At 39.7% G+C, this 20,063-nt stretch overlaps 1 protein-coding gene across 4 annotated transcripts in view; it reads left to right on the forward strand.

The window, feature by feature from the left end:
* The first annotated feature begins 5,928 nt into the window (after positions 1 to 5,928).
* The window catches only part of plekha1b (pleckstrin homology domain containing, family A (phosphoinositide binding specific) member 1b), an 83,876-nt gene continuing 69,741 nt past the window's right edge, over positions 5,929 to 20,063 (forward strand). For 2 of the 4 annotated variants that reach the window (XM_043712675.1, XM_043712676.1), the window contains exon 1: positions 5,930 to 6,037. The gene's annotated coding sequence lies outside the window, so the exon portion shown is untranslated. Of the gene's footprint in view, positions 6,038 to 20,063 lie in introns of all 4 variants that reach the window. The other 2 variants (XM_043712677.1, XM_043712674.1) reach the window with 2 other exon arrangements.

The following is a 20,063-nucleotide window of genomic DNA, read 5'->3' on the forward strand; positions in this document are numbered from 1 at the left end:
AGTTATGTAAACATCAAAATATTCGTTGGGAACTATTTGTGTTTTAAATTATTCCAGCACCCAGTATCTAATATATATTCCTATTACTCAAACTTCAAAGACCTATCACTACTTTTCAATCAAATAATTACAGAAGCTGTTTCGTTGTTGCTCTTGGCCTGAAGTCAGCAATACTAAATTCTAGTATATTTGACACATCAATCATTGTTGTCTCCACTACCCTTTGGCAACAAAAATGCAAGTCTATGACAAAATTATTGTACCTTTACAAACGTATTTCTTTCTTGATTTTAAACGAACTACAATTCTTAAATTTTGCTGAAATGTTCTGTTCAGGAATACATTTGATTCCAACACATCATTTATCTTGGAATTAGAATTCAGATGCTATCTGAACTGATAGGGTTAGGAGAGGCTTAGTTGCTGTGTGATATCTTGAATGAAATCAGACAGTGGCTTGAATACATTGGAGTATGTCGCATTTTAAAAAGGAAACCAAAATGAAAGATTATGCCATGTATTATTAGGTCATAGAGAGTGAAAGTTAAAAGAAAAATAAAGCAAGAAACAATGCAGAAATGATTCCAAGCTTTGAGTACAGCACGACAACATTAAAAATTGAGGGAAATAAGGAGTTCTATAGTTTAATGTACTGCTCGTGAATGAGTTCATGTAACACATGATAAGAATGAAGAGCCTGTGGGACACATACTTTGCAGATGATGAGCAACAAAACAGGAATGTTCAGAATAGCATTGGTCATAGTCATGTCAACAAAATAAACAAAGGCAAGAAATGATGTGACAAAGAGACAAGTTGGATATAAAGGTACACCTGTCAGATGATAGTTACATTTGATGTCGTACCTGAGTGCAAGGGTGTTTAAGTACACAGTAAGATTAATGATTGATACTTTCAAATACTGCCTTGAAATGCACATTGTTTGTCCACTATAATTTCCATGAGACCATAAGATATGGAAGCAGAATTCAGCCATTCAAGCATCAAATCTCCTTCAACATTCGACCATGGTCGATGTGATTGTCAACCCCATTCTTCTGCTTCTCCCCTGAACCTTTGATCCCCTGACCCATCAAGAACCCATCTATCTCTGTCTTAAATGTGACTTGGCCTCCACAGCTCCTATGACCATGGATTCCATAGATGTACCACTCCCTGGCTGAAGAAGTTCCTCCTCATCTCAGTTCTAAAAGGTCAAGCCTCCTCTGTGGGTTGTGTCCTCAGTTCCTCGTCTCTCCTATAGGGGAAACAGCTTCTCCATGTCCACTCTATTCAGTCCTCTTAGTATTCTGTAAGTTTCAATGAACTATCCCTTCATCCTTCTGAACTCCATTGAGTACAGACCCAAAATCCTCAGCCACTCCTCATACGATCAGCCCTTCATCCTCGGGGATCATTCTTGTAAAATTCCTCTGGACTCCCTCCAATGGCAATACATCCTTTCTTAGATTAGGGGGTTCAAAACTGCTCAGAGTATTCCAAATGCAGTCTGACCGGTAAGGCCTCAGCAGTATATCTTTGCTCTTGCATTCTAGGAAAAAACCCCTTAAAGTCAGAGTTTTTACAGGTTTATTCCACATCTAACATGTTTCAAATATTACTTTGACGCTTAGAGACACATTTTCAACTTAACTTGGCAGTGATGGAAATTAATTCAAGATTAAAAACTGAATATCCTGGCTGAGGGAGAGTTCTTTGCTTGATCGAGGTACTGCAGAACTAACATTGTTAGTCTGCACTTGGGTTTGTCTTGGTCCAGTGAAACATCCACAACTCCACATATACCACAGAATGGGCATTCCATTTGGTTAAGCTACTTCTAAACCTTAACTTCTAACCTTCTTTAACTCTCCTTAGTTTGAATGACTCTAAGCTTACTCTGTACCATATACTATAACTTGGAGATTAGTGGAAAGCACTCACAAAACAGCTCCCTCTCTTGTGCCTCTAAACTCTTTCTTTCCCTGTGCTAGTTTAGAAATTATGGTTTAAACTGCTGTCTTTCATTTTGTGTCAGTTGGTAGTTCCAATAAGAGAAATGCTAAGACAAACTCCTTTCACTGTGAGAAAGCAATTACCAGTTCCATCCAAAGAGCTTGTGTTGTTCTTGTGATGTCACACATTGATTCTTGCGCCAAAAGTAGTTCTCAATCTCATAGCAGCAACAGCAGCACAGCCCAAGATGTCTCCAATCACTCCCTCTTTCACACCGTCTACCCCTCTGATCACTCCCTCTCATACACACTGAACCCTTCTAATCACTCAGTATTTCACACTCTGGGTTGAAAGACCTGAATCCCTCCAATCACTTGTTCTTTCTCTCCCGGTTTTTCTGGTCATTAAATCCTCCAGTGTCTCACTCTTTCTTGTTCCTGGCTTTTACAGGCCTGAATTTCTGCAGTCTCTCACCCTCTGTTGCTGATTTTTTGGCCTTGAGTACCACTGATCAAATGCTGTTGAATAGCAAGGGGTGGTGACTAGACATTGTTTTGTTGGAAATGACCACTGTCTGATACTTGTGTGGTGCAAATGTTGAGCTTGGCCTAGGGAATGCTGCTTTTGCTGCTTCACAACCATTAAATCTGGATTGTGTCTGCAGCAGGTTGTCACCCAAACTTTTGGTATGTTTGGTGTTCTTCCTGGGATGCTTTTCTACACTCATAATTGAACTAGAGTCAGTCACCCAGAGTGAGGGATATGCTAAACCTTGAGGTGACAAATTGTTAAGAACACAATTCAACTTCTGCTGTCGGCTGAAAGTATTTTATGAATGGCCAATTTTGAGCTGCTAGTTCTATTGATGTCCATCATTCCACTGTCACATAGGATTTCTAAATTGGGTAGTTAAATTAGTTAGCTCCTATTATCTCCACTTGTGTATCACCCTTGTCCTGCAATTGCGTGTAATAAAGTTCTGAGGAAGGGTCACTCGATCCAAAACGTTAACTCTGAATTCTCTCCACAGATGCTGCCCGACCTGCTGAGCTTTTCCAGCAACTTCTATTTTTGTCTGCAATAGAGTGTAATGTGTCAGAGAATTGTGTAATTTGCTTCATTGATGTGGCTGACATGGATGAATAGTTCACAATGTGTGCAAACTATGAGACTGGGGTGTGTGCTTTGCAACAGTGTGTGTGTGATAGTGCAATGTAGCATATGAATGTGTGGTATGACTCCTGATGATAGAGATTCTTGGTTGATGAGTAATTAGGGTGTGGTGAATTAATGTCTGTCCAAGGTGAGTGGAGTGATTGGTAGGAACTGGTATTGAAGGTGCATTCATGAAGCTTGAGCACAGTCTGCCTCACAATCAAAATATGTGAGTTAATCACATACTAAATCCTCAGGTCTGATTTCAGGACGATCAAATGTGTGATATCCCTTTTTTCTGGACATGTGAATCCATTTAAGATAATCAAGTTCTTTAGATTGGCAGATAGGAGTGATATTTGAATACATTGAATGCATTTGTTTACATTATTTAGGAAATAGTTTATTAACAAGACAGTGGAGGACAAAACAATACTTTCAAAAGCCTTCTTAAGGATTTCTAATGCAAACTTATAATCTATAAATTTATAATTTACACAGTGGTGCTAAACAGGCAAAGTCTAAATTAAAAAACAAATCCATTAAAGCTAATGTTCTTCTTCAGGTTCCTTCCTCTTAGCAAGGATAGGATGCAATGTCGGGCCAGTCACATTCTGCTGTAAGCAACAGCACTTTTGTGACAAGTTTTCATTGCAACTATGGAATGATGCTTCATTAGGTACCAACTTTTTTCAAGGTAACTGGCTCACAAACTCACTAAATCAGGACAATGTGGATGTCTCACACATCTACATACTGTCAGCTGTTTTTGTAAATTTATGTTTTCATGGTATCACAGGTTGGCATTTATTGTCCATTTCCAATTGGTGTTAAATTGAGTGGCTTGCTACGCCATTTCAGAGGGCAGTTAAGAGTCAAGCACATTGCCGTGGATCTGGAGTCACAGGTAGACCAGACCAGATAAGAATGGCAGATTTCCTTATCCCACTTACATCAGTTAACCCAATAGATTTTTACAACAATTAGTGTTAGTGACATGGTCATCATTATAGCTTATGTACCATTGTCATCTTGTTAGGATCACCTGTTATGATGTCATGTCACATCTTGGGCTAATAGTACACTTATAGAGTAATGGAATTAGACAGCACAGAAACAGATGCTTTGGTCCAACTCATCCATGTTGACCAGACATCCCAATCTGATCTAGTCCCATTTGCAGCATTCAGCCCATATCCCTCTAAATCCTTCATATACCCATCCAGATGCCTTTTAAATGTTGTAATTGTATCCGCCTTCACCATTCAGCATACCAACACTGTCGAGCAGAAATAAAGTAGGCAAAATACTGAATCTTAGGAGATGTTCTTCTGGAACTATGTAATATAACAGTCAAAACGTAAGTACTACGTCAAGTTTCAATACTAAGATCACAACAGAAACTGAAGCGAGGGTAGAGAAAAGTCACCAACTAATCCTCAACATCAGAAGGTTGAGCACAGAGGTTGGGGCGGCATGGTGGCTTAGTGGTTAGCTCTGCTACCTCACAACACCAGGGACCTGGGTTTGAGTCCCACCTTGGGTGACTGTCTGTGTGGAGTTTGCACATTATCCTAATGTCTGCGTGGATTTCCTCCAGATGCTCTGGCTTCCTCCCACAATCCAGAGATGTGCAGGTTAGGTGAATTGGCCATGTTAAATTGCCCATAATGTTAGCTGCGTTAGTCAGGGGTAAATATAGGGTAGGGGAATGGGTCTTAGTGGCTTACTCTTCGGCAGGTTGGTGTGGACTTGTTGGGCCGGACAGCCTGTTTCCATACTGCAGGGAATCTAAAAAAGATAGACAAGTGAAAACTAGAAATCTGGGCTGTTTACCGTTGAAGAGTTTAACGAATACATAAAGTGTTAATAAAAGGTGAATCAATAGGATTACTTCCAAAGAAAAAATTAAAAAAGACAGTGCTCACAGGTCGAAAATAACAAAAAACAGAGTTCAGAAATATTAAGGAGATTTCTTCATTCAAATAATTTCAACACTTTGAATAGATACCCATCAGGCATGGCAGATCTAATTTGATTCAAAGACAGAATTACTGCAGATTTTTCTTTCTAGAGTAAGGAGCTAACTTTAGTAAGTGTACCTCTCCATTAATACATATATTGTGAATACTTGTTGTTTACCAAATAATCAAAAAGGGACTGAATTGCCCATTTTTAAAAATGTGTTCCCAATCATCAGGGTGGCACCTATTAGTTTAGGTCTAAATTTATGTATTCACAAATTTCACTCTTCTGAAATCATTAACTTATTGTAGATTAGTTTTTCATTATCACGGTGGTAGATAGCATTTAACGGGTATTTATAAAAAAAGGTTGTTAGTAATTTTCCGTAAATTTACGCAATATGTTGTTCTGGTTCATGACATTCCTGTTCAGAACTATGTTTGCAATTTTGGATCTCAAACGAATACTCATCAAGCCCAATCAGATTAAGCGCAGAATCTTCTCAGGCTCGGAGTGACGTGGTGAGAAATCCTGGAGAACTGCGTGAAAACTCTACCATTGCGAGCTACGAGTTGCAAAAGTCAAAAAAATACATGAAATGCTCCTCTGGATTGCCTGAATGCGCAGTGGTCATATATAGAGATGGCACCATGGCCACGGATGGCAATCTAGTCCAGGATATTAATTTTCTCTCTCTCTCTGCGCAGATCTGCTGAGTTTTTCCAGCATTCTATGACCCCGACATCTGCAGTAATTTGCGTCTCCAGCGGATTGCCCTGGAAGGCGAACTACAACCCCCAGAGGCCTTTGCGCGCAGCGATGGGACATCAGATCCGTTTTCGAGGTGACCCCGTGGTGTTTGACCCGGAAGTGGATATTGGCAATGGTTTAGTGAGTGGAGCTCGCTCGGCGGGGAGCGTCGCGGAGGTCGGAGCCGCTCTCCTCATTCTTTCCCCGATGGGTGAGTGTGACAGGCGGGCAAGTGAGTTTGTCTGCTCGCCGATTGTGCCCCCGGTCTGAGCGGGGCGTCGCGGTGCTTTTATGGGGGAGGGGGTAGTCGCAACGAGTCGCAGCGTCGGCCTTTCGCGGCCGGGCGGGCGGTTGGCTGGCTGTGGGTTGCTAAAAGCCGGCTCCCTAACGGGGAACATTATACTGCACAGCCTCCCCCTCAGACAGCCTCGAAACGACCAAAACCGCGAGCTGAGATACTAATAATCTCAGCCAGATCCGTGTTCAATCGAAGTGCGCTGTGCCTGTGTTATATACTGTATGTATTCGCTTTGCTCCAGAGCGATGAGAAACATATGTTTTGTCACCGTGCTTTTGTTTGTCTTCTAACTATATACTTCTGGTTTGTTGGTTTTTCGTGATCTCGTTGAATATTGCTGTCACATTTATGGAAAGGATACTCGGATCTGAGCAATTTTCCGTCAGGTTGAGAGGTTCAGCTTTTAAATTAAATAACTTCATGTCCAAGAGTTACTTTAATTGGGAATGGTAAATGGGATACATTGCGGCAAAGTGATTGTCAGTTTTGACAGTAGATAGGAAACACATTACCTAAATGGTGAGAGGTTGCAGAGTGGCCTAAGTGTCCTAGTGCATGAATTGTGGAAGGTTAGTATGCAACTACAGCAAGTAATCAGGAAATTTGATAGAATGCTATGTTTTATTATGAGGGGAATTGAATGTGGGAGGTAATGTTTGTTATCCAGGACATTTGGGAGATTGCATCTGTAGTACTGTGTTACTGTACTTGCAAAAAGGCATTAATGTTTTGGAAGCAGTTCAGAGGAGGTTTAGTAGATGAATGCTTAGAATGAATACATTTCTTTGAGGGAAGGCAAGTCAAGCTCAGCCTTTGATCATCTGGAGTTCAGAAGAATCAGGTGACTTAATTGAAATGTGTAAGATCCTGGGGGAACTTGACAGGGTGGATGTAGAAAAGAAGCTTCCTTTTGTTAGAAAATCTATAATAAGGGGAGGTGGTAGAAAGTCATGATAGCAATGTATGAGGCATTTAAACAGACAAGTACAGGCAGGGAATAAAGGGATATGGACCATATGCAAACTGATGAGATTAGTTTGCAATGGTATCATGGTCTGTGCAGACATGGTGAGCTGAAAAGCCTGTCCCTGTGCTGTTTTGTGTGAAGGCGTCTGGTTTAAAAAGAAAGGGGTGCCCATTTGGAACAGGAAACTTGGGGAATTTTTTTAATCTGAGGGTTGTCTTTGAAATTCCTTTCCTCAAAAGGCAGTGGATGCTGGATCGTTTGCTTTTTATTTAAAAGCAGAAGTAAGTACATCATTGGTTACTAATGGGATGAAAAATTATTTGGGATATGAAGAAATGTAAAGTTGAGGTTAAAATCAGATCAGCTGTAATTTTAATGGCAGAGCAGGCTTGAAGGGCTGAGTGTTCTAATATTGTTCCTTCATGTGTAAGGGGGTTTTACAAGCTTTATCTGTACCAAATCTGATTGTGAATATAAGTTTCAGGAAGAGTTTCATAGTACATGAAGCACAGTATTGGAAGCACACTGTACAATCTATATTGGGGCAGATGTCTATGAAGAGGACTGAAGCATTCGTGTTCCTGGTGTGATAGCTGTCAAATTGAGTTCTTAACCAGTGCTGCCTGACCTGAAAAGATCATGGGATGCCTGGCTACAAGGGGGTATATTACAGCAGTGGGTGATTTTAATTCCTTGAGTCTTTTCCTTTTCGATGAGATTGTGGTTGACTGCAACCTAACTAAAACTTAAACAAAACCCATCAATCATTATTTAAACCTACCAATTTCTGCATCACCTGCAACTTGCGGCACAAAAATTCCAACCATTTGTCACTTTTTTTGTGTACCTGAATAGCCTGAATCTGATTTTAGACTGTCTTGAAAAGTTTGATCAAGTCACATCTTGTATTAAATTTCAGAGAATACAACTCTGGCTGTGTGTATTTGTGATAATTTTACCTTTGGTGTTCAAGTATCATTTTAGTAAACCTGTATACTTCCTCCAAAGCCAATATCATCTTCCTGAGTTATGGTGTCCAGAACTGAATACAAGTCAAGAGTGTCGTGTTGGAAAAGCACAGCAGGTCAGGCAGCATCTGAGGAGCAGGATCACCAGATCCTTGATGAAGGGCTTATACCCGAAACATCGATTCTCCTGCTCCTCGGATGCTGCCTGACCTGTGCTTTTTCCAAGACTACACTCTCAACTCTGATCTCCAGCATCTGCAGTCCTCAGTTTCTCCCGTGGGCGGCACGGTAGCACAGTGGTTAGCACTGCTGCTTCACAGCGCCAGAGACCCGGGTTCAATTCCCGCCTCAGGCGACTCTCTGTGTGGAGTTTGCACATTCTCCCCGTGTCTGCGTGGGTTTCCTCCGGGTGCTCCGGTTTCCTCCCACAATCCAAAAATGTGCAGGGGTTAGGTGAATTGGCCATGCTAAATTGCCCGTAGTGTTAGGTGAAGGGGTAAATGTAGGAGAATGGGTCTGGGTGGGTTACGCTTCGGCGGGTCGGTGTGGACTTGTTGGGCCGAAGGGCCTGTTTCCACACTGTAAGTAATCTAATCTAACACAAGTTTTACATACAAAACCAAAATGCTGTAAATATGAAATGAAAACAAAATGCTGCAGAAGTTCTGATTTGGCAGCATCCATGGAGAGAGAACGAGTCGTTGTTTCTAGTCCAGAAGTTCAGTTCTTTGGAACTGAAGAGAGAATTGAAAAAGTGACTTATTTTCTGCTCTGGAGAATAAAGATTTGAGGGCAAGGGATGTCAGAAGAAACGGCAAAGTGCGAGGTGATCGTTGAGGAAGAAATTAAGTCCAGAACAGGTATTAATGATAATATAGATGGTTTTATTTTCAATTGAGCTAAGAAAATCAGAAACTGAAGGGTTGGTGGTAAATGTCAAAACAAAATGGAAGAATATAGTTCATGGTCCTGCAGAAGTTGTTCTTTTGATGCTGAGTCCAGAAAGCTATAACATGCCTAAGTGGAAAAAGAGGTGTTGTGCCTCCACCGAGAACACAGCAATAAAGCCTTAGACAGCAATTTGAGTACGATGGGAAGATGATGTATTAAATTGGCAAGTGACTGGAAAGTCAGGGGCACACTTGTGGACACCCAATCTCGCTTTGATTTCAAAGTGGAGGAGACTGCATTGTGAGCAGTAAATGCATATACTAGATTGACTCACCTCTTTCAATCATAACTTTATCTGGAAGGATTTTTGTTTTTAGAGCTTTGGATAATGAGGTGGTAAATGGGCAAGTGATAGACCACTTGTGATTGCAGGGAAAGTGTCAGAGATGGATTAGGGTTGGAGTACAAGTGAACCAGGGTTTTGCAGAAGAATAGTCCCCTTGGATACTTGTTTGTGGTATCATGCTGGACATAGCAAAGATTGAACCCTTGAACATGGAGATTAGTGCAATGCAAAGTGAGGACAAGGGAAGACCTATCATGGTTCAGGGATGGAGAGAAATGGGTTAGGACAGAAGTGCTGGAAGTGTATCAGGCACCTTTTGAGGGCCCAGTTCATCACAGGAAAAACCCTTTTTAGAAACAAGTGGAAGTTTGTGTCATTGGAACAGCTGCAATGGAGACACAAAATACTTTCCATAATTCAATCGTGACTTCTAACCCATTATGTTCTGGTCCTACAGATATACAGTTCCATTTAATACTTTTTTTTGTATCCCACCATAGATTTTAAACTTAGGGAACCTCTGGTCTTTTTAGAATTCAATTGTTTCTACTCTTTTTAACCATTACTAAATCTATCAAAGGTACAAAATGAAGAACTTCTCACTTGCCTAAATTGAAATTTGTTTGCTATCGTGCTTTCTCATTCACTGACTGATTACTTAATCTAAGGTTTTATGCAATGCTGCCTATGATAGAAATCTTTTGATATTAGGCTCTATCGTGTCATCTACGGCGTTAATAAATATTGTGAATAGTTGAATCCTCAACACTGATCTGTGGGATGCAGCTAGTTTCAACGCAATAAGACCACTTACTTACTCTGGTCAGTCTGAGGACTATGCAAATCTATAGTAGATGGTGCTCATTTATGTGAAAGCATGTGATCATTAAATCAGAGCAAAACAAGTTGGAGTATTAATGATAGAGAGCCTGTTATGTGTTCATGTACACTGCTTTTTTTTTTTACAGCAATCAGGATGCAAAAATAATCAAAAGAATTAATGGAACGTTCTACATTAATTGGATTTGGAAATCCAGAGTCTGGCTAACATTCTCTATCAGGGATACTTTGTTCCTGGTCAAGACGGTTAAGGGAGGGAGCATGTTGCTAGAGTCTGGCTAACATTCTCTATCAGGAATACTTTGTTCCTGGTCAAGATGGTTAAGGGAGGGAGCATGTTGCTAGATGTATAAAATTTCATGCAAGTAACACTGACCTGCAAGAGGTAGAGTACAGTGATACTAGGGTTAAAATGTTACATTAAGGATATGTTGCATGGACTTAACATGGATTTTTTTTGATATTTGAAGGCTGAGGTATGAGCATATTGAGAGTGCAAATATAAAGGAATTTAGTCAAACAGACGCAGAAAACCTGATTTCTGTTGTTGCAACCCAGAACAAGGTGACATAAAATTGGAAGGATGTCATTCAGTAGTGGATTAAGGGGACGTTTTTTTGCCAAGGGCTGGTAGGAACTTTGGAACTTCCATTCCTTTAAAAGGCTTTGTGGCTGGGATATTTCAAACTTTCAAGAGTGAGTTTCTTAGCCTTGTACTTAGTAAAGGAATTGGAGGATAATGGAGAAATTTCACTCGAAAGCAATTGAACTGCCACAATCCATGATGCAACAGGTGAGAGTTGAATGTCTTGTTCTTCCCAATTTTTAGTAAAAAAATAAGTTTAATGTACAAAATACTTAATTATTGGTGAAATATGCACCAAGCTGATGGCTTTGTAATTTTTACTGATTTTATTTTTTTTGAGAGTCTGGTATTGAAAGTATTGTGCAGCTGTCAGACATGCATTCAGCTGGACATGTTTGCAATGAATCTCATATTACTTTTGTAGTGTACTCTGGCAAGAGTTGAATAAAATGATCTAAACAACTTTTTTAAACATGTTTGTTATGTAACAATCTTGGTAGAACTTAAAAATAAGAAAGAGGTTCAAAGTTTGCGTGAAGATTTGTAGCTCGGGTGCTCGTTGTTGTGGTTCTGTTCGCCGAGCTGGAAGTTTTTGTTGCAAACGTTTCGTCCCCTGGCTAGGCAACATCATCAGTGCTTGGGAGCCTCCTGCGAAGCGCTTCTTTGATGTTTCCTCCGGTGTTTATAGTGGTCTGTCCCTGCCGCTTCCGGTTGTCAGTTTCAGCTGTCCGCTGTAGTGGTTGGTATATTGGGTCCAGGTCGACGTGTTTGTTGATGGAGTTTGTGGATGAATGCCATGCCTCTAGGAATTCCCTGGCTGTTCTCTGTCTGGCTTGCCCTATGATAGTAGTTGTTCTCTGTCTGGCTTGCCCTATGATAGTAGTGTTGTCCCAGTTGAATTCATGCAGACAACAAGCAACATGAATTCGACTGGGACAACACTACTATCATAGGGCAAGCCAGACAGAGAACAGCCAGGGAATTCCTAGAGGCATGGCATTCATCCACAAACTCCATCAACAAACACGTCGACCTGGACCCAATATACCAACCACTACAGCGGACAGCTGAAACTGACAACCGGAAGCGGCAGGGACAGACCACTATAAACACCGGAGGAAACATCAAAGAAGCACTTCACAGGAGGCTCCCAAGCACTGATGATGTCGCCTAGCCAGGGGACAAAACGTTTGCAACAAAAACTTCCAGCTCGGCGAACAGAACCACAACAATAAGAAACAGGTGGTCACCTCATTGGGATTGTATTATGGATTCCCCAATAATCAATGGGAAATTGAGAAGCAAATATGTAAGGAGATCTCTGATATCTGCAAAGAAATTAGGGTTGTAATGGTAAGGTATTTTAACTTTCTGAACATAAACTGGGACTGTCCTAAAGTTATGAGCTTGGGTGAGGAGGAGTGTATGTATGTGTGTCCACGAAAACTTTTATGTGAATGTAACTATTGGAGAAGGAACAACACTTGACCTTCTGTTGCGAAGTAAGGCAGGGCAAATGACTGAGTTGTCAGTAGGGAATCACTTTGGGCCAAGTGATCAAAACTCTCTTAATTTTAAAATCCTTATAGGAAAGGATAGACCTGATCAAAAATTTGAAGTTCACATTTGGAGTAAATGACATGGTATTGGGCAAAGCTTTAAAATGTTGATTTGAGGTATGCTATTCACAGGCAGTGCGATGGTTGGGAAGAAAGAAACCTTTTTTAAAGTTAAAAATCTCAACACCAGGTTATCGTCCAACTGTTTTCTTTGGAAGCACAAGCTTTTTGAGTGCTGCTCCTTTATCAGGTGGTTGTTCAGTATAAGATCGTGAGACCTTTTTAAGAATGAGATAGTATGTTCCTGTTAATGTGAAAGGCAAGGCTGTGTCAGGTACAGGTGTATGGCTGGATGACTCGAGAAATGAAGGTGCTGGCCAAAACACAACTAGGCATATGTCAGGAATAGATACCTGGGATTGAGGGAATGCCTCAGAGTATAAAGGCAATATTTGAGGGAGAAATCAAGAGAGCAAAAAAGGGACATGAGATAGTATTGACAAATGGAGTTGAGAATTAAGAGATTCTGTAAGTACATTAAAGGTACTCCAAAAGAGTAACTAAAGTGGGATAAGGCTTCTTTAGATCAATAAGATTGCGTGTGTGTGGAACAATAGGAGATGGGTGAAATTCTAAACTTGAATTTCACATCTGTATTTACTGTAGAGCAGGATATGGAAGCTTTGGGAAATAGTCATGATTTGGAGATGCTGGTGTTTGGACTGGGGTGTACAAAGTTAAAAATCACACAACTCCAGGTTATAGTCCAACAGATTTAATTGGAAGCACACTAGCTTTCGGAGCGTCCCTCCTTCATCAGGTGGTAGTGGAGGTCTCAATCCTAACACACAGAATTTATAGCAAAAATTTAGTGTGATGTAACTGAAATTATATATTGAAAAATTGGTTGTCTGTTAAGCCTTTCGTCTGTTAGAATACCATGATGGAGGCAGAGGGTGGTGGTGGTGATGCTGGTGGAGGAGGTGGAGTGTTGTTTTTCGGGCTGGAGGCCTTATGATTAGTGAAGTGCTGCAAGGATTGGTGCTGAGTACACTGCCTTTTGTTGTTTATATCAATGATTTCAATATGAATATAGGAATTAGTCAATTACTTATTCAATCTGTAGAATTCCTACGGTGTGGAAGTAGGCCTGAAGAGCGTCCCACCAGACCCACACTATTATCAATGCATCCATCATAGCTAATCCACCGAGCCTGCACATCCCTGGACATTATGGGTAATTTAGATAGCCAGTCCACCTAACCTGCACACCCTTAGACTGGGGCAGGAAACCCACACAGACATGGGGAGAATGTGCAAACTCCACAGTCGCCCAAGGCAGGAATTGAACACCAGGATCCCTGGTGCTGTGAGGTGGCAGTGCTAACCACTGAGTAACTGTGCTGCCCTAATTTTTAAGTTGGCCTTGAATGATTTAAGTTTGCAGATAACATCAAAATAGGTGATGTAGTGGATAGTGAAGAAGACCTACCTTGATTCAGATGGGCCAGTGGACTGAGGAGTGGCAGATGGAGTTTAATGTAGATAAATGAGGTATTGCATTTTGGTAAGATAAACTATGGTAGGACTTAGGCAGTAAATGATAATGCCTGGGGAGTGTTGCTGAACAAAGACACCTAGGGGTGCAGGTGCATAGTTCCTTGAAAGTAGAATTGCAGGTAGACACCATGGTGAGCAAGGCTTTTGGCATGTTTGTGTTTATTGGTCAGTGGTGTGTCACAAGGATCAGTGCTTGTGGAGAGGAATTAGATGTAATGTTGTGGTTATACAGGATGCTAGTGTAGCCACTTTTGGAATACTGCATACAATTCTGAAAGTCCTTCATTTGGAAGGATGTTGTTAAATTTAGTGTGCAGAAAAGGTTTTCGTGGATGTTACTGGGACTAAAGTGTTTGAGTTAAAAAGAGGGTGAATAAATTGTAGCTTTTTTCCCCTCTAGCTGGAGTGTGACTTTAGAGGTTTATAAATCATGAGGGGCTCGGATAGGGTGAATAGCCAAGTCTTTTCCTTCGAGTGGGAGAGTTCAAAACTAGAGGACGTAGGTTGAAGGTGAGGGGGAAAAATTTAAAAAGGACCTCTGTTAACTTTTTCACAGAATTGTGCGTGTGTGGAATGAGCTGCCAGAGGAAGAAATGGTGGAGGCAGGTACAGTTACAACATATTTTAAAAGGTATCTGATGGGTAGGTGAATAGGAAGGCTTTGGAATGTTATGGGCTAAATGCTGGTAAATGGGCTAGGTCAGATTGGGATGTCTAGTCGGCGCGGACGATTGGACTGAAGGGTCTGTTTCCATGCTGTATGCTGATGACTCTATAGGAGCAATCTGAGAGGATTATAACTCTTGATGTGTAAAGCCAGTAGCTCTTAATAGTTTCTCAGCAATTTAGCTAAATCGTTCAAATGACTCCCCCCGCCCCCCCCCCCCCCCCCCCATTCTCTGTGGAAAGTGCGCTAATTCTAAGTGGTGGAGATAGCTAGAGTACTTCCTTCTGTAGGTGAAAAGTTACATGTTATATATGTGATTATCTCATTGTGATGTAGAGGAATAAAATAGTGTATGATTGTTTACAGTTAGTAAACATGGAGGTGTGCTTGAAATGTGCTTACGCTATGCATAGGTATGACTTAGCAATGTAAATATTTTCAGTTACAAGGTCAGGAGCAGTGGGTCAATTTTTCAATAGCAGCTGTGGGGTTGATTTTACATTTTGTTTTGTTCAATTTGAGCCAAGGTTTTAATCTGTTTTTATCCAACTCCGCTGAAAAACAGCAAATCCTCCAGTAGGTGTGAAAATGAACCTTTTTGTATGTTGAGTCCCATAGTATCATGTTGAGTATTCACTTGCTGGTTTATGTATATATTTAGGACATTCATATTTGCATGTTAAACGTGGCAGTTTTTCTGTTTTTTGGAAAAATCTATATAAATGAAAATCCACTGATACAATGCAAAATTTTGAACTTGTATGCCAGCAATTATATACTTTCGATTTTGTGGCAGTACCTATGCAGTAATTAGTTTTCGAATGGTAAGCTATGTAGCATACAAATCCAGTTCTGTCAGTCTTATTCAAACTAAAAGTTTTACCTATTTCTTCCTTGCACGAATATTTAGCATAGTTGCAGCTAATTTGTTGAAGGAATCTTCTGTATATTGTAATCAGAGTCTATTTCCATTTGCATTCTGAGGTATACCAGCTGAGTTATACACCCACTTATGATAACTTGACTTTGCATGACATGCTGGCCAAATTTACACTTTTTGTTTCTATATCATTCAATTGAGTATTTTAACACAGTCCTCTTTAAATGTAATTAGATATAACTAAGGTATTTTGTTACATTTTTAAAATTCAGTTTTACAAGGTGGTGCTGATTAAAGAAACATGCATGCGCATGCTGAGATCTGTTTCCTTCAAACCTTTTGTGGGGCCATTGTCCCTAACTGAACACTTTTTGGCTGAAAAATAAAATCCAAACGCGCTTGGACTTGTTCAAACCAGTTCCTAGTTAAGTATGTGTTCAATGACTTGTATGGTCTTGGAATATGAAACAGGCCAAAATTTTGTAAATTAATTCTGAAAACTAATTTTAAACAAGGATTTATTGCAGTACATACAGCTTTCAAACGTACAATGTTTTTGTGTGAATTGTGTATATTCTATGTTAATCATTATTAAAGAGCATTGTCCATTTAAAATGTACTTGAGGGTGTGTAATGTCAATAACCTAAATTTAGTGTTCTAAAATTACTACACAAAAATTTCCCCATCAGGAAAAGGAATGACTTGTATTGCCACTTAGAATTAGCATTGGATTTTATTGGACTTGAGTATGTAACAGGGATACCGGACTAGGATTTTGCTGAGACTGGAGTTTTTTTGAGCTATAGGTCGAGGCTGAATAGGCTGGGGCTCTTTTCCCTGGAGCATCAGAGGCTGAGGAGTGACCTTATAGAAATTTATAAAATCATGAGGGGCATGGATAGAGTGAATAGTCCAGGGTAGGCCAGTTGAAAATCAGAGGGCATATGTTTAAGGTGAGAGAAAATTTTTTAAAAGAACCAGAAGGACAACTTTTTTCAGGTAGAGGGTGGAATGAGCTGCCAGAAGAGATGGTGATTTAAAAGGCATCTGGATGGGTGTATGAATAGGAAGTGTACAGAGGGAAATGGGCCAATTGCTGACAACTTGGACTAAAGCAATTCAGGATGTTTAGTTGGCATGGGCAAGTTGGACCAAAGGGTCTGATTCCATGCTGTAGAACTCTGATTCTATCTAATTTCTACTCCACTTTGATTCCCTTGTGGATCAAAAGTTGATGTCTGGGGTTAGAGTTGTGGAAATGCCTGAGTTTATAGAAGTATATTGCGAGGGCACTAATGGAGGACAGGGGAATTAAACAGATGAAGGGAAATTATGGAATGGATTTTATGGATTCCATTCTATGAATGAAGTTACAGTCTGAAAGCAGTTCTGTCACTGATTTTTGTCTTTTTTAAAATTTCAGCATTTTCTGAATCATCCAACTTTGATTTGAAGTTAGGCTTATGGTCTAGTGCATCTTTGAGGTTTTTACAGTAATATTCTAATTAGTTTCATTGAAAAGAGCATTTAAGGACCAATTTTAACCAGTATTAGGCATTGGTGAGGGAATCAGAATTTAACATGTACTGCTACGTTCTACACATTTAATTAATTAATTCTTTAATTTGCAAACTAGAATTCCCATGATGTTCCTCTAAGTTAAAGACTCACTCAATTGAAATGTGTAATATAGATCAGGTAAAATATTGAGAGTTTAATTGTTAATCTTCATTTGGTTAACTTCTGAAACAGAGATTGGAGCTTTTTTATAAAGTGGCGATATTGTAAAGTGTTCATGTATAGTCCTGTCAGAACTGAAATTTATTACAGATCAATTGCGTGAAAATTGGCATGAGAAATAGAAGGAAATAGAATTCACAAATTAACATGTGGAAAAGTAAACTGACTTCTTTTAACTGTCTCCTGTTTTAGCCAAGGTGTTGATTAATCACTGAATTGTGGTTGCCCTCTGTTTCCTTTCTCCTATTTTGAATAAATATATTATTAAAGCCATGAGTTATTGTTCAGAAGGATGAAGCTGCTACATTTTTAGATGTTTGCACGTGGCTTCCACTCCCACTCCTCTCCCCAATCATTTTCCTTTATTTCCATACTCCCTCAAAATTTCTCATTCAGTTTTCCCTTTTGTTCCAAAGAGAGCAATCAACCTTCAACTTTTAACTGATGTTTCTCTCCTGACGATTCCCATTGAAATTTATTTTTGTTTTTTCTTTTGCATTTAACATCTATCTCTGTTGATTTGGTCACTTGAGTTCCACAGTGCTGACAGTTGTGACACAAGGCTTTGACTTTATTTTAATGCCCTTTATGTGATGCTTTATTAATTTTGTTCAGGGCTGACTAACCTAATTTGGGATTATTCTGCATTGAAGCGTTGCAATGTATTATTATAATTAATGGCAGTTATATTTTTGGAATTGTTTTAGTATCTGTTACTATATTTACAAGCACAGAATATAGCACCAGATCTTTGAAAAGTTTTTGGTGATCACATCTTGCAATAAATCTGAATATTTGTATTTGGATCCGCATTTGTGTAGAAAGCAAAAGAACAGCAGATGCTGCAAATCGGAGACATAAATAGAAATTGCTGGAAAAGCTCAGCAGATCTGGCAGCATCTATGGAGAGAAATCACTTTAATCTTTTGGGTCCAATGACCCTTTCTCAGAGAAGGCTAACTCTGATTCCTCTCCATGGATGCTGCCAGATCTGTTGAGTGTTTCCAACAACTTTTTTTTTACTCCATTCGTGTATTGTTTGATTATATACAGCTTAGTTGAATAACAATTGCAACAAATTGTTAGTTTTAAAGGAAACTTAGTAATTTCAATATCTAGTTTGTGTATTTTAACATTTAATTTTTTTGCTGTTTTAGGAATTCCTATTTGAATGACAGAAGTCTTGGGAGAAGTTTGGGAAGCATCTTGTAAAACTGATTAAATATCTGATCTGAATGTAATGTGAATAACCTGGGAGGTGGCTACTTTTGTAAAGGTCTGCACCTTTCTTCGAAATCTATTTTCTCCATTCACCACATGAATGTTGGTGACATTTGATTATATTGAATATAAATTTCCTTGTTTGAAGAATTGACAATGGTCCTTGTGACGTTTTGTGCTAAAGATAGCTACTGACAGATTATTCAGTTTTATTTTCAATACTTTCGAGCTAAAGAACTGAGGAATGCACAGTCAAAAGTTGGAAAATTTTAAGTGTGCCTCCACAAAAAGCTGGTGCTGAGAACACTTGAAGATGATTATGCCAAAGACCTCTGGAAACTATGGTTGTTCTTTATGCAAGTCAATAGCTTTTAGGAAAATTTAACCAATCCGTTCTTCCCCCAAGAATTCTGAGTACATCTAAGGGCCTTGCATGCTACTATTTTAACTTGACTATATTTGCTTTATTTAAGTTATGTATGCATGTAAGTTTATGCTATCTTTTGTTTCAAAGCATGAAATAGTGTAGCATTATCTTATTGGTCAAAATTTAGGTGTTCAGATTTCTCTTGAACAGATCCTTGAATGGATTGCAATGCAATTCAGAGCTTCAAATATAGAGCACTAAATTGGTGCTCCAGCTCCTTTCTTCCACGTAATGATGGGTTGTAAAGTCCTGTTTAGGATTTTTCATATGGCAGGTGTTTGATCCTGGCTTTGTCGAGGGCTTGAGTAGAAGCCAAAGACCACAAATGAGAAAATCTGAGTGCTGCTCTTGCACTCTTAGTGGCTAGTTCAACACTATAATTTTAATTTATTTTTAGGATGTGGGCATTGCTGTCAAATTACATTCATTACCCGTCTCCAGTTTCATTCAGTGGATGGGTCTTCTCCATGAACAGCTGTAGTCCTTGTGGTGTACCCATGTGTATATTCACTGTTAAGTGTAACAGGGTTTCTCAAAAAGAATCTTTTGCCAATGATGTTTAGATTTGAATTATCTCCTAAAACAATTTTGAAAATGTTTGGGTATCAAATTAAGAGAATAACCTTGTTTATGAAACTTGAATTGTTTCAATTTCTCTGTCCATTTGCACGTGCATTTTTGCAGCTGTTCTCAGCGTGCAACCTTAACCTTTTTTCCTCTTGTTTCCAAATCTTAATTTGCTCCCCCTTCCTTTTCAGTTTCCTGAACCACAACTGCTTTTTTTGAGCATAGTGCCTCCTTTTGATCCTTGCATATGCCACTTGTCTTTCCTCCTTGAATCTCTTCAATGAATTTGCCTCCTTTGATCTTCAGTTGACCTATGTCACTGCCTCCTCTAGAGTATTAAGTCAAGTTGTCTCATCTTCAGATCTTAGAACATAGAACAATACAGCACAGAATAGGCCCTTCGGCCCACGATGTTGTGCTGAACATTTGTCCTAGCTTAAGCACCCATCCATGTACCTATCCAATTGCCACTTAAAGTTCGCCAATGATTCTGACTCTGCCACTCCCACAGGCAGTGCATTCCATGCCCCCACCACTCTCTGGGTAAAGAACCCACCCCTGACATCTCCCCTATACCTTCCACCCTTCACCGTAAATTTATGTCCCCTTGTAACACTCTGCTGTACCTGGGGAAAAAGTTTCTGACTGTCTACTCTACCTATTCCTCTGATCATCTTATAAACCTCTATCAAGTCACCCCTCATCCTTCACCGTTCCAA

The sequence above is a fragment of the Chiloscyllium plagiosum genome, chromosome 22 (assembly GCF_004010195.1).
Source record: "Chiloscyllium plagiosum isolate BGI_BamShark_2017 chromosome 22, ASM401019v2, whole genome shotgun sequence".
NCBI classification, from domain to species: Eukaryota; Metazoa; Chordata; class Chondrichthyes; order Orectolobiformes; family Hemiscylliidae; genus Chiloscyllium; species Chiloscyllium plagiosum.